General features: G+C 33.5%; 1 protein-coding gene across 6 annotated transcripts in view; it reads left to right on the top strand.

Annotated features, from left to right (window-relative positions):
• The window catches only part of SPOP (speckle type BTB/POZ protein), a 58,609-nt gene that overhangs the window by 23,130 nt on the left and 22,113 nt on the right, over positions 1 to 13,366 (top strand). For 2 of the 6 annotated variants that reach the window (XM_006924780.3, XM_025041654.1), the window contains exons 2-3: positions 6,230 to 6,280; positions 10,372 to 10,509. The exons of 1 other annotated variant lie outside the window; for it this stretch is intronic. The gene's annotated coding sequence lies outside the window, so the exon portion shown is untranslated. Of the gene's footprint in view, positions 1 to 6,229; positions 6,281 to 6,413; positions 6,448 to 10,371; positions 10,510 to 13,366 lie in introns of all 6 variants that reach the window. 3 more of the 6 variants (XM_015599311.2, XM_025041653.1, XM_015599312.2) reach the window with 2 other exon arrangements.

Here is a 13,366-nt window from a genome sequence, read left to right as displayed (position 1 = left end):
GGACAAGTCTTCAGGAGGTTAGAAGGTAGAATAGAACAGGTTCTATAGAGGTTAGAAAGTTAAAAAGAGAAGGTGCTCTGCTGAAACATGGCTCATTATGATTTATAGTCTCTCTGAAAATATGCTGGATTACTATGAGTATTATTTCTATTTAAAATGTATTTTCTTACTGAAGTATATGAAGTCAGTTTACTCCCTCCCTTTTCAAGTAATCCTAGTGCTCTGACTCCCATGAACTTGGAAAAATATTTTACCAATAAAAGATAGATTTTCCATCATTGAGAATATCAGAATTGAGTTCTTTGGCTTTTTTCGGTTTGATTCAGATTACATTGTTATCTACTTAAATTATTGCTCTGATGTTGATTTTTGTAATTTACTTTTGTCTCGGAATTCATTGTTTTTAAAAGTTTTTTTTAAAAAGTACCAAACTAAAAGTAGATTGTGACAAATACCTTCAGCTTAAGCCCTCTTTATTCACTTTCTCAGTTCTTTTTCCCACCCTCACTCCCCAGAGACAACCTGTTACCATGAATTGTGCATTCTTCCAGTCAGCCTGTGTGAAATAATTAAATGTGTGTGTGTTGAAATGTATAAATATCTATGGGACTCATTTTTTTACTCTTGTTTTTCAAGATCCGTTCATCCGTACATATAGATCTAGGTCTTATTTTAGCTGTTTTATTTTTATTTCACTGTATGACTGTTTTACAGTTTTTCCAAACCTCTTTGATGGATATATAAATTTTCACTTTTTTGCTGTTACAAAACTCTAGTATACAAAAACTTTGTATGTGTCCCTTTTACGGTTTTCTCCTCTACCTCCTCCTTTTTATTGTTGTTGCTTTGGAGGTTTGTTTTGTTCTAAATATATTCTTATTTGAGTTCTCTCATTTGGTCCACCACTTTGATATTCACAGTTATCATTTGAGGGAGAGGAAGGGATAAAGAAAATCTTCTATAACTTGGAATGCCAGTTTTCTTTTACTAGGACCAGAGGTTCTGACAGGTTCTTTTCCTGTGGATTCTTTTGAAATCTAATAAATTTGGCAACCTTTGCATTTTAATATTTTGTGGTTTTATTGTCTCATATCCAATAGCTTTTTTTCATAAATGTCAGTAGTTACCTTTTCCCCTTCTTCCAAGTTTTCATTTACTATTTTTTAACTCCTGGAATATTCTACCTGGTAAATGTAGGCCTATTTAGTCTTCTCCAATCCAGTTCATGCAATTCTGTGTGACCTTATAAATTCAGCAAGATCTAAACATAGCTGATATTTATGAAAGGGTTTCTTGGAGCATTCTTAGCCAAATTAAGCATTTAAAAAATATAAGCCTTCATCTTAGATTAGAATTATTATAAATAAATTTTGTTCAGGGCCCTTTTGTTTCAATGACCAGTGATTTTCATGTATAGTTTTTTTTCTGGAGTCTTTAATCCACTATACTTTTATTCATTATTATGAAGTTGAGTATATTTTTAATTTTTTTCCCCTTTAAATGTGGATCTATTCAGAGCTTTGAGCACTTGGAATGCAGAAGTGTTACAAATGAAAACTGTTGCTCTTCTCTAATAATACACTCTGCCTGTTGCAAGTATTTGAGTAGGAATTCCTTAACTAGTTTGGGCAGCTACCTCATACATGAATATATTCATGGTATATTTACCTCATGAATATATTGACTTAAGAATTTGAGAAGAATTTATGTGCTACATATTTTAAAAAACAATTGATAAGACCTTAAAATGGAAATCTTAGTAATATAACTGTCGGATATGAGATGGCTGTGTAGTTTCTCCGAGTTATCATGTCGTAGGATATGGTTCAGGTCACAAGTATTGTGGTGGGAATGTAACTTTTGAATTTAGGATTATTCCAGAGGTTGAGCATTCCATCAAAAGTGTAAGCTCAACCTCTGTGCTCAGAAGTCTCTCTCATGTCAACCAGTAGGCTTTATTAAGTGAATTACCTTCCTTATGCCATTGTAATCACTGTTTGAATGGAGTTCATTACCTGCACTTTATCATATCAGTCCCTCATGTTATGCTGTGGGGAGAGATTCCTATTTTAAATCTTTCTTTAGAATAAGTTGTGTTTTTATATGGAATGCTAACACCATAGAGTTTTGTTTTCCCAGCACTCTGGAAACTCTGCTATAAAAATTTTTAGTTCCTAAGTCAAAAATAATTTTTTTTTCTAACCATAGTCACTTTCTTGGGATAGTTCATGTGGATACATAACAGAAGCCTTTATTGTTTCTTTAGGAATCAAAATATAATGTACAGAACTTTCTTCTGAAATGATATTTTGTTTTGATATTTTGTACAAAATATAATGTACAGAACTTTCTTCTGAAATGATATTTTGTTTGCATCATTCTTTCTTTAAAACATCTAATTTTTTTTTTTACTATAAAAGTAAAACATGCTCATTTTGAAAAAACTTTTTAAAAAAATAACAAAAGTATAACTAAAGGAAGCCACTGCTCAGTCTTCATGCTTCATCTTGTCAGATAGTTCTCATAGTGGTTGTGCCAGTGTAAACCTGCACCAGCCACATAGGGAAGTCTTTGTCTCTCTCTCGATTTTCCCAGCATGGTTATTAAAACAGGCACTGCACCTTTGTTAGGGAAAAATACAATTTAGTTTGAATCAACTTTATTTAAGTCTTATCTGTGACTCATTAATGTTAATAAGAACGTAAACCTGAAACGTTAATAAAGCAAACTTTGTTAGGAAATTTGACAGAGAGAGGAAACATTGTTTTTTATTTTTTTCTTATTTTTAATTTTTATTATTTTTTTAATTTTTAATTTCGTTTATTGGGGTAACATTGGTTAATACAATTATATAATTTTCAGGTATACATTATCATTTGACATCAGTATATTCTATTGTGTGTTTACCACCCAAAGTTCAGTTTCCTTCAGCTACTATGTATTTGATCCCTTTACCCACTTCGCCCTCTCCCTAAACCCTATATTTGACCCCCTTTACCCTGTCTACCACCCCCTCCTCCCCCACCCCACTAGTAACCACTAGTTTATAGTCCTCTGGTAACCACTAGTCTATAGTCCATGTCCATGAGTCTCTGAAACATTGTTTTTTAAATGTATAGAGTTACTGTCTAATCTTTCAAGGATAGAAATCCAAAAGAAACAGATTAATTCAATCATTCAGTAAGTATTTCTGACCTTCCATGTGCCACACATTTACAGGGTATAGCAAAAACAAGAGTCTGCCTTTATACATTCCAGATATAGTGTGGTAAGTGACTTTATGTGCTATAGAAAACAATAAGGAAGAATATGATTGGGGCTATACAGGGAGGGGATTACATTTTTAAGGATGTCAGGGAAGGCCTCAGAGAGATAGTGACTATTACAGAAAGATCAAATGATGGTGAGGGAGTGTGCCCAAGGGAATATCTTGGGGAATAGTTATCTAGGAAGAGAAAAAGGCAAGTACAAAGCCCCGAGGCAGGAACAAGCCTATTCTGTCTGAGGAACAACAGCAAAGAAAGGCCGTGTGGCTGGAACATGGCGAGCTCAGAAGCATGTAATTGGAGATGAGGCCAGAGAGGTAATAAGGTTCAGATTGTGCAGGGGCTATTCAGTCATTGTAAGAGCTTTGGCTATTTTTCAGAGAGAGAGAGGAGATCATTGGCAGTTCCATCAGAGGCCACGATAAAACTTGTATCCTGGCTTTGTTTTTTCAGAAGCTTTGATTTTTTATAATAATTCAGGTATTAACTAGTGGCTCCTGGTGAGTAGTCATACATAGATTTAAATGTTTATGTCAGTACTGCAAAATTTCCCAAAATACAAATCTTAGGTATTGCATATAAATTCAAAAAAGGAAGTACAGTAGGAATGCCTGTCTATAGTTATTTATTCATGAGTGGCCCTGCTCTGTTACCTAGTTTTCATCCTGAATTGTCTTGGGGGAAAAAAAAAATCAAGGGTGTATTCTGTATAAGACATTGTATTTTACCCTTAGACATTGGAGAAAATAAATATATATTATTTATAGTAAATATTAAATAAGTATATTTAACAATAAGTAAATATGTAAATAAAATATTTATACACACACTTGACCCTTGAACAATGCCAGGTTTAGGGGTGCTGATCCCCTCTGCAGTCAAAAATCTGCATATAACTTTTGACTCCCTGAAACTTAATAGCCTTCTGTTGACTCGCAGCTTTACTGATAACATAAACAGTTGATTAACACATATTTTGTTGTGTTATATGTATTATGTACTGTATTCTTACAATAAGGTAAGCTAGAGAAGAGAAACTTATTAAGAAAATCATAAGAGAAAATATAGTATTTATTTTAAAAAATCTGCACATAAATGGACCCATGCAGTTTAAACCCATGTGTTCAAGGGTCAACTGTATGCGTACACTCTATTGGATTATTTTAATATATGTTTTGAACATTTTCACTATGAAATATAGCAAAAATATATAAAACATAACTGTAAATATTAGTTATAAAAAGCAAGTACCTATATAACCACCAGTAAGACCTAGAAATATATCATGGCTAACATCCAGAAGAAGCTGACTAGTCTGACATCTGATAATCATTTCCTTACTTCGTGAATTTACTACCTAGGATTCATTGCAAACCAAAAGTTTGATTTTGTCTGTTTTTGAACTTTATAAAAATGAAATAATACTGTATATATTCTTTTGCGTCTTCTTTCAGAACCTAACAGTATGTTTGTAACTTTCATCTATGTCATTGTGTAGAACTGCAGTTTAATTTCATTGCCACGTAGCATCTCATTATATGAATATACCACAATTTATGTAGCCATTCTATTGATGATGTTTTCAGCTATTATAAACAGTGCTTCTATGAACATTACGTGTGCTGATGGTAATGTACAGGAGTTTCTCTGGGCCACATTTGGGAGTGGAATGGCTGGATCTTTAGTTTTATTATTCGTCCTCCTACCAACAGTGTGAGAGTATCCCTGTTCCTTCCAGTCCTTACCAGTATTGTCAGACTCTTTAAATTTTGCTAATCTTTGGGCCTAATAATGTTCATTCTAACAAATTAACTGAGAAACCAAAACCTTAAAAAATTAGAGAGTAAAAGACTAAAGGTATTGGTTTCTGCTTTAAGAGTCACATATATTCAGAGCATTTTCATTTGTTAGAATTTGTTGATATCTTCTGCCTAAGGAGTAGTTACTTAGTCTTAAAAGCCCTCAGAGGGTTCAGGAAGCATGCATATGTGTGTGTGCGTGTGCGTGTGTGTGCGTGTGTGTGCGTGTGTGTGTGTGTGTGTGTGTGTGTTTAACCACTGTGTCTCAAACAATGCCTTGCACAGTTGATATTCAGTAAATATTTGTTAAATGAATTTAACCTGACTCTTGCTACTCTTAAGTCTTCTGATCAAGACTGTCCTTTTTTAACATCATATTTTAGGACAGGTTTTGGTGAGGGCTCATTTTATTATTGATAGTTACCAGACTTTATTTCTCCAAATGAGAGCAGCTTATTTGTACCAGTGTACCAGTTAAAGATGGTGTTTACATTTCCAGGAAAAGGTTCTATTTTTAAAGAATTAATCCATGATATATGCAGTGCTTCATTTTCCCACAAATGAGAAGATAGCACCAGAATCTTCTGCCTATGTTAGGGTCCCAGAAGCCTTGTAACCATTCTTATCTCTGTTTCTGTTTTGAGTCACTTTTTAGGACATGGTAGATTATTAGGGTGGTAGTGGTGATTAGCCAAGATATCTCACCAGTCTTCAAGAGGAATCTCAGTGTGGCAGCTATTTACTTAAACTGTAGGAAACGTAGCTTTGTTTAAATGCATTTTGCTTTGGTGTAATTGGCCCACAGAGCACTTTTTTAAAAGAGTATTTTACACAAAACCTTCATAGTAGTTCTTCCAACATTTTGTGAGGTAGCTGGCAAAAGTGATCACTCCCTTTTATTGACTTGGGGCAGGCCACTGCATTTTGGTTAAGCCAATTCATTAGGGGAATTAGCTTGGATTTTTCTGACTTTAATTTCTAAGTATTATATTTTTGAAAAATGACTAATAGAGCACTCAAGACTAGAAATATAAGAATCATAATTTTGACTTATAAATTTTAGCAAAAGTATTACCTGCTTTTGTAAAATTTCCTCTTTACAGAATAGGCAAAGTAAGAACTTGTATCTAGTTAAGTCTGATTCATCATCTCTATTTCCAACAGAGATTTCCTGTTAGACAAGACAAATTAGAGCTTTCCTACTGACTTAACTTGGTGAGTTTTTACATGATTTTTGTTTTAAACATAGTTTAAGATGATGAGGAAAAAGTGGAATGAAATGCATAGAAATATTTACCATGACTTTAAAAAATACACATCTTGAGTGCAATCTACTGTTTCATTTCAGTGCAAATGGTATGTAAAATTGGAAGTCATATAAGGTAAGCATGTAAGGTGTTTTTTTATTTTAAATAATGAACATTACAAACAGTGTGAAAAAAACATTTTTCATAAGTGCCTTCTAAAGTTTTATTCTGAATATTCTTTCCTGGAGTAAACCAGAGTTATTCAGATCTTCTCTGGTGACTACTGTATATAGGATTAGAGTTTACACTGATGTTGAAGGGGAGAAAAGGTATTTGGATTTAATTTTTAATCAACAGTTGATAATACATGATTTTGAGACCTTAGAGTAAGATTATTTTTCTCCCTAGGAAAGATCTTTTTAGAGAATTACAGTTTATAAAATGAGATACCTAAAGCAGTTTGTGGGCTTCATTTTGCTCTGTAAAAGGATTTTGATTTTGAGCAGATTGCCTTTGTATATGTACCTTAGAGCCCATCTCTCTAGGGGTAACTTAAAAAAAATCTTCCTACCATTCTGGCTAGCATCTTAAAACTTTTACTTTGTGGTAAAAGATTATTGCCTCTAATGCTTATGAATGTTTTTACAGTGTTTTATTGAGTAAAATAGATGTTATTGCATTTTAATCTTTTAAATTATGACAAATCATCAGAAGCCAGGAAATTCTGTTAAGACAGACATTCTGCCTAACTTTCCCCTGTTTTGTCTGCTTATGTGGTTTTACTTTTTCCTTGTGTCATGAATTTTGGAATGAACATTTAAAGCTGAGAACTTCCTGGCCATTCTTTGTTCCGTTTAATTTAGTTAGAACCTTAACATGAACATAGAAATTGGCTTATTTTTAATAACTTTAGAAAAAAAGAATTTATTTTCTGCAAATATTTGCTAGGCAAGGAGCATGGGTCCATGTAAACAGTCATAGATTTCTTCAGTTAAGACTTCTAGTGAAAGAAGATTAAAGCATATGTGTACCTTGATTTCTCATAGTTAGAGGGAGGTCTAAGTGTCTCTCATAAAGAAAAGTGTCTTCAGAAAATACTGAATTCTATACTTAAAAAATTTTTTTTTAAGCTAGATCGTATTACAGTAATTAATGCTGAAGAGAATGGTGTCCATGTGGTATATCAAGTCCTCTGGAAGAGGCAGGCCTTATCAGCTTCTAAGTTAATGAATTTACTCCAAATTGCTTAACTTAAGACTAATTTAGACTTGATATTCATTCCTTGGGCCCTTTCTGGAGCCAAATGGTGTTAGCAAGAAGTATTTTTAAATGCTTTGACTAAAGTATAGATGGCCAAAGAGAACTGCATGTTGAATTTGGCTTCTGTAAAGGCCAGAGGACCCTGTGGGGTTATGCAACCTCTCCCTATTTGTTTCATGAAATGATTCTTCTGTTTTTTAATTCCTTGCAGATTGGACACGCTTAAATTATATTAGACCCAAGCCTTTCATCTGTTTACTATTTGGATTTTATAAGGTTCTTCATAGCTGTAGTGTAAGGGAGAGGATAAAAAACTGTAACCTCTCAAATCTCAAAACACCTTTGGGGATATAATTATAAATAGAATGTTTTTAGCCATAAGGTTTTCTTTCCCTGATCTCCCTTCCCCTCTTCCCTCTCCTCCCCCTCCTTCTCCCTCCTCCCTCCTTCTCCCTCCTTCTCCCTCTCCTCCTCCTTTTTCTTTTTTAAAATTCTGTTCCAGCACTTGTTTTAGAATATAAATTTTTTCCTAGAGGAAAAAATCGTTGATAACACGTGGGATGTGTTAAAATCTTCATCTTTCCAAAGTTTGCTCTTTGTGGCCTTAGAGATTTTCACCCAAGCTATTCAGTGGAATCAACACATTATTATAATTTGTGAAAAGAGAGAAGTTGCTGATTGTTTGGTTCTGCCTATCTAAGTTCGTTTCTAAAGGTGTTTTCTTTGGAACTGAGATCCACTTTGAAGTGAAATAGCCCCTTTATAATCAGGTTTGTTTCCTGATTTGGATTCATGTCGTTCCATTTCAGACATCTCCCAAATGATGTATTTTGAAAGTGATGTCTGGAGAAGCTTAATCTGATGAACCCTATCTGACTATTTTTTTTTTTCCAAGCAGTTGGAGGAGTTTTTCTTTTTCCTAGCAAGAGTTCTGTAATTAACAAGAGCAGCCTATCACCTTGTGAAACCTGTTTTTGCAGTCATGGTTTATTCTGCTATATTCTCCATCCAAGTGGAGACAGGAATTTTTTCCTCTGGTGTTGTTTTGTGCATATACTTAACTCACTAGTGATTGGTGCCTAAATTAAAGGAAACCCAAACTCAGAAAGTCTTTTTAAGGTCTAAGGATATGTACCTTACAAAACTATTGAGTCACACCTGCCCCTTTCCAGGATAGACCTTTACCTTTGGAGCAGAGCATCTACTGCTTTCTTCCTGGATATATTTTTGAAGTGGGGAATTTTGCTATTATGTCTATGTCAGCAACTCTTACATAATGGATAGTTTTCAGTGGAAGGGAATGATTCCCCAGCCCTTAACTTAAATTGGCAATAAATTTTTCTGCTCTTTTTTTGCTACCTGGAAAAATGTATCCAAAGTGAGAGTTATTCCATACTTTAACCTTTGAGTTGGCTGCTAAGGTCTCTTTAGGGACAAGGACACTTTGAAGTTATTTATAACCTGTAGAAAAGGGCAGTAAGGCTGTAAACAGCCAGCACACACTAAAATTGGGAGTCAGGAGCATTTTGTTGGTAATCCCACTGCTTTCTGTGACTTGAGATTCTTTCATGTACCTTCTTGTTCATCTTCATCTTGACTTTGTCTGGATGAGCCTTACTAGCCAAGCTATTCTATAAAACTATCTAATAACACTTAGATTGAAAAGAATGAAAACTAGCCATTTTACATATGAAGGCATATCTAATCCTCACAATCATTTCAGAGTCTATGCGTAAGAGGTATTGGTAAACTAGAAAAACCTTAAAGGTACTGACGTGCATACGTAATACTAGTTTCTGAGTTTTCCTTCTATACTACAGTTATAAGAACAATTCAACTCTTAATTAGATAAATATTTGGCTGTGGCAGAAAACAAATTCTACATCTTAGCCTTGTATAGAAAAAACTTACTTATGTATCTAGACATGTTTTAAAGATATATATGTTTATTCTTAAACATATATGTATACATGTATACATGTGTGTATATTTAATGTGTATATATTTATTTATCTTTTCTCTACACGTCAGTTTTAAAGAAATCAAATCCCACGTCAGAAAATTATAGGTCAAATCTAAGTAAATGCTAAGGATCTGCTTCATTCTATCAATATATTAGAATTTTATTCTATAAAATTTAGATTTGAAATAACTTAGAGATCTAGCCTGAGTTCCTGACAGCTGCTGTAATGGTACTTTCTATAATAAAGATTGACTTATTCTGGAAAATGTGCTTATATTATCATTGTCCTATGGGTTCAGGAACTTTCAGTTTAGCCCTGTAGGCTTCCCTTGTCTTCCAAATTTTCTTAGATATTTATTTTTCTTTTTTTTAATCAAAAAGAGTGTAGTTTGGAATGTATTGAATAAATTCTTTAAAATTGGAGTGAAATGAACTGATAGTTTTCTTTTTTTAATGTTCTATTGTGTTAAAAGTGTCTGGGTTCCTGTAGCTGTTATTCATTCAGCAACTTCCAAACTTTCACATTTTAACTAGAGCTCATTAAGAAAAAATATCCCAAAAGACAGTGAGTCTAGTTATTCAACAACAATTTAATTGAACAAATATTTATTGAGTGCCCTCTATACCATTAGGAACAGGGAGTGCTCTTCTCTTATTGAGCTTAACTTCTAGTAGAGAAGCCAATAGAAAAGTAAAAAAATAAAGATAATTTCAAATGGTGATAATAAAGAAGAAAATAAAATAGAATAATGCAATGAAAGGGATGGGCTAGAAGTTGGGGCTACTTCAGATCGAGTGGTCAGGGAAGACCTCTCTGAGGATATTACATTTGATAGGACATCTAAATGACAAGAAGGAGCCAGCTGTGGAAAGATCTGAAGGAAGAAAGAGCTTTCCAGGTGGAGGAAAGAGCCTGATGTGTTCACCAAATAGAATTAAAGGCCTGAGTGACTGAAGCATGGTGATTGAGAAAGGTAAGTGTTAGATGAGGTTAGCGAGGTGCACTGAGGCCTTGGCGGTTATGACAGGAAGTAGATTTTATTCAGATAGCAATGTCTCATAAGGGTCTGATCTATAAGCCATCTCATAACTTAGAAAAATTAATTGTAAATGCTAATTTTAAATTTTTTAATTTATTACTTGAAAAAATAATATAGTCACATAGTTCAAAATTCAGAAAGTTCAAGGGAATACAATAGGAATTCCTCCCAAGTATTCAGTTTCCTTCCTTGGAAGTAACCAGTATCTCTAGAATCTTGTGTAGCTTTCCAGATAGATAGAGATTTTAAAACAAAAAAATATTTGTGCCTCTTTAAATAGAAAGAGCTCCCTCATTTTTTAATAGACAGTGTAATAATAGACAGTTTAATAAACATTGTCTCTATCGTAATTTATTTAATCAATCCACTGTTGGTTAACTTTTAGGTTATTTCTGTTCCTTTGTGATTACAAATAGTGTTACAATGAGAAACCTTTTATATTTGTCATATTAAGTATATCAGTAGGGTAAATTTCTAGGAGCGAAATTGCTGGAACAAAGGGTATAAGCATTTCTTACGCATTCTGATATACATTTCCCTTCATGGAGATTGTACAATTTATACTCTAATCAGAAATGTTTTTCTTACCATGACAAATATTATTGAACTTTTTGATCTTTGCCAATTCACTGGGTGAAGCAATGTGCAGTTTAATTTGCATTTATTGTATTATGAATGAGAGTTGGAAATATTTTCATACATTGAAGAACCATTGGTATTTACATTTCTATAAACTGTTAGCTGTTCTTTGTCTTTTTTTCTTATAGGCTGTTGACTTTTTCTTCTTGGTCTTTAGATTTACTTAATACTAAATCCCTCTCTTAAAGAATTTAAAAAGGCAAAAATAAATATAATGTTATATGTCAAATTATAGCTGTTTTAAAAAGCAGTCATCTTTAACTTGTAAATTTTATAAAGCATGAACCTGATAAAGTACATAAATGAAACCCAGTCTTTCCTTTGCTGATTGAGGTTTCTCTCTGATTGCTCTTAGTTTCATTTTAAGAAGTACCTCTAAATTTTAAAAATGCCATTTAGTATTTTGTTAGACTAAACTGCAAAAAGTTTACCATAGCAAATATTCAGAAGTCATCTAAACCTTGCAACAGAGGAAGTCAGTATGACCTATAATAATCTGTCCTTGGGGTGATTGGAAAGAAGTTATTACCTCCTGGGCTATATATGATTGAGGACATGTAACAGAAGAAGTACAAACACTCCATTGAGGTCACATCAGTTTCTCAAAAAAGACCCAAGTCTTTCTATAGTTTCTGTCTCCCCCCACACCCCCCTCCCAACTCCCTGCTTAATTATCAATCTTTTTGGCATCTTCTGTTTTGGAAAATGCAAACGTCTCTCAGGTTTAAAATAGTTATGACATCGGGATTTTTTTCCTTACTTGGAAACTGTACAGGGCTTTAAATCAAAAGACAAAAAAGTGATAGGCTTTTAAAAAATCCATAACAAACCATCCTTTAGCAAGAAGCTATGTTTCTAGCCATCTAGTTTGTGCATGTTTCTGTGTTACGTTGAACCACACGAAATTGCTGACATTCTACTGTTCTTGGCCTACAGAACAATTATTTGGTTCAAGCTCATATCACCACAATCTTACTCCTGTAATTTTAAGGCTGATGGCTATGAGGCTAACTCATAGATATCTTGTATGTGATATGCCTCTGTTAGTTGTTGGTTTTTAAAAAAAAAAAAAATTCTCTGGATAACTGAATTAGATCAAAGATGGAGGAATGCTTATAGAGAATAAAAGAAGAGTAAAAAATTACTGCATAAACTGTATATGTAACACTTTTCAGAATATTCTAGCCTAGCTCTGCATAGACTGCAGGTTAAACTATTGTGACATTTCCCCATATTGTACAGGGATTCATCTTCTATTCTGAAAGAATCCTGATTATGTAAGAGTTTAGTTCATATTAACTGATTTGTGTTTTCAAAATGAAAAATTATAACCAGTCTTTCTCTGCATGTAGAATGAATATATATACTTGATACTGGATGAAAAACTCACTTTTACCAGGGCTGATACTTGAGAGTGCCAGGCTTGGAGGTTTTGGCTTTGTGCATAACTCATCCAAAAGAACAAACAGATGATTTTCATTACATTGCAAATCTAATATACTCAGCACTGTTCTAAGGGCTCTTTTAGAGATATGTGAAAGAAACAAACAAGAAAAGTTAATGAACTTGAATGCAACTGGATAAATGTTTCAGTCATCAAAGTGTTTTTGCTGAATGCCTTGTTCCTGCCAGGCTGTGCTAGGTGGTAAAGGGGATACAGAGAATAGTTTCAAGTTCCTTTTAAGGAACTTAAAGTCTACTAGAGGCAACAGAAGTGTTCATAAGTGTAAAAGAAAACAGAAAAGAAGTGCACTGTGTAAGTTCCATTTAAAGCATTATATGTATATCATAATCATTGCTAGGAAGCATTCTGTTATAGATTGTTATTACTTGCTAACTGATATTACCTTCATTGGCATTTGAGCAGTATTAAAATCAACAGATATTTTAAAATATGTTTCTTGGTGTGACCCAGAAGAGGTATAACCCATAGGTCAAGATTTAATAGAGTGAACAGTAAAATAAATGGTGGTATGTAATAGATATGTTCAGCCTCGAGTTGTCATCTTACTTGGAAGTTTGCTAAGCTTTGGAGAATAAATTTCTCATGAGAGAACTTGGACAGACTTGTCTTAACTTGTTTGAAGACAAGAACAATATATTTTGGTACTAGTTATCTCTTGCAAAGGTTCTCAAACCATGACCCTCAAAT

Source organism: Pteropus alecto, unplaced genomic scaffold, assembly GCF_000325575.1.
Source record: "Pteropus alecto unplaced genomic scaffold, ASM32557v1 scaffold98, whole genome shotgun sequence".
In the NCBI taxonomy this organism is placed as follows: Eukaryota; Metazoa; Chordata; class Mammalia; order Chiroptera; family Pteropodidae; genus Pteropus; species Pteropus alecto.
This window is presented reverse-complemented; position numbering and strand designations above follow the sequence as displayed.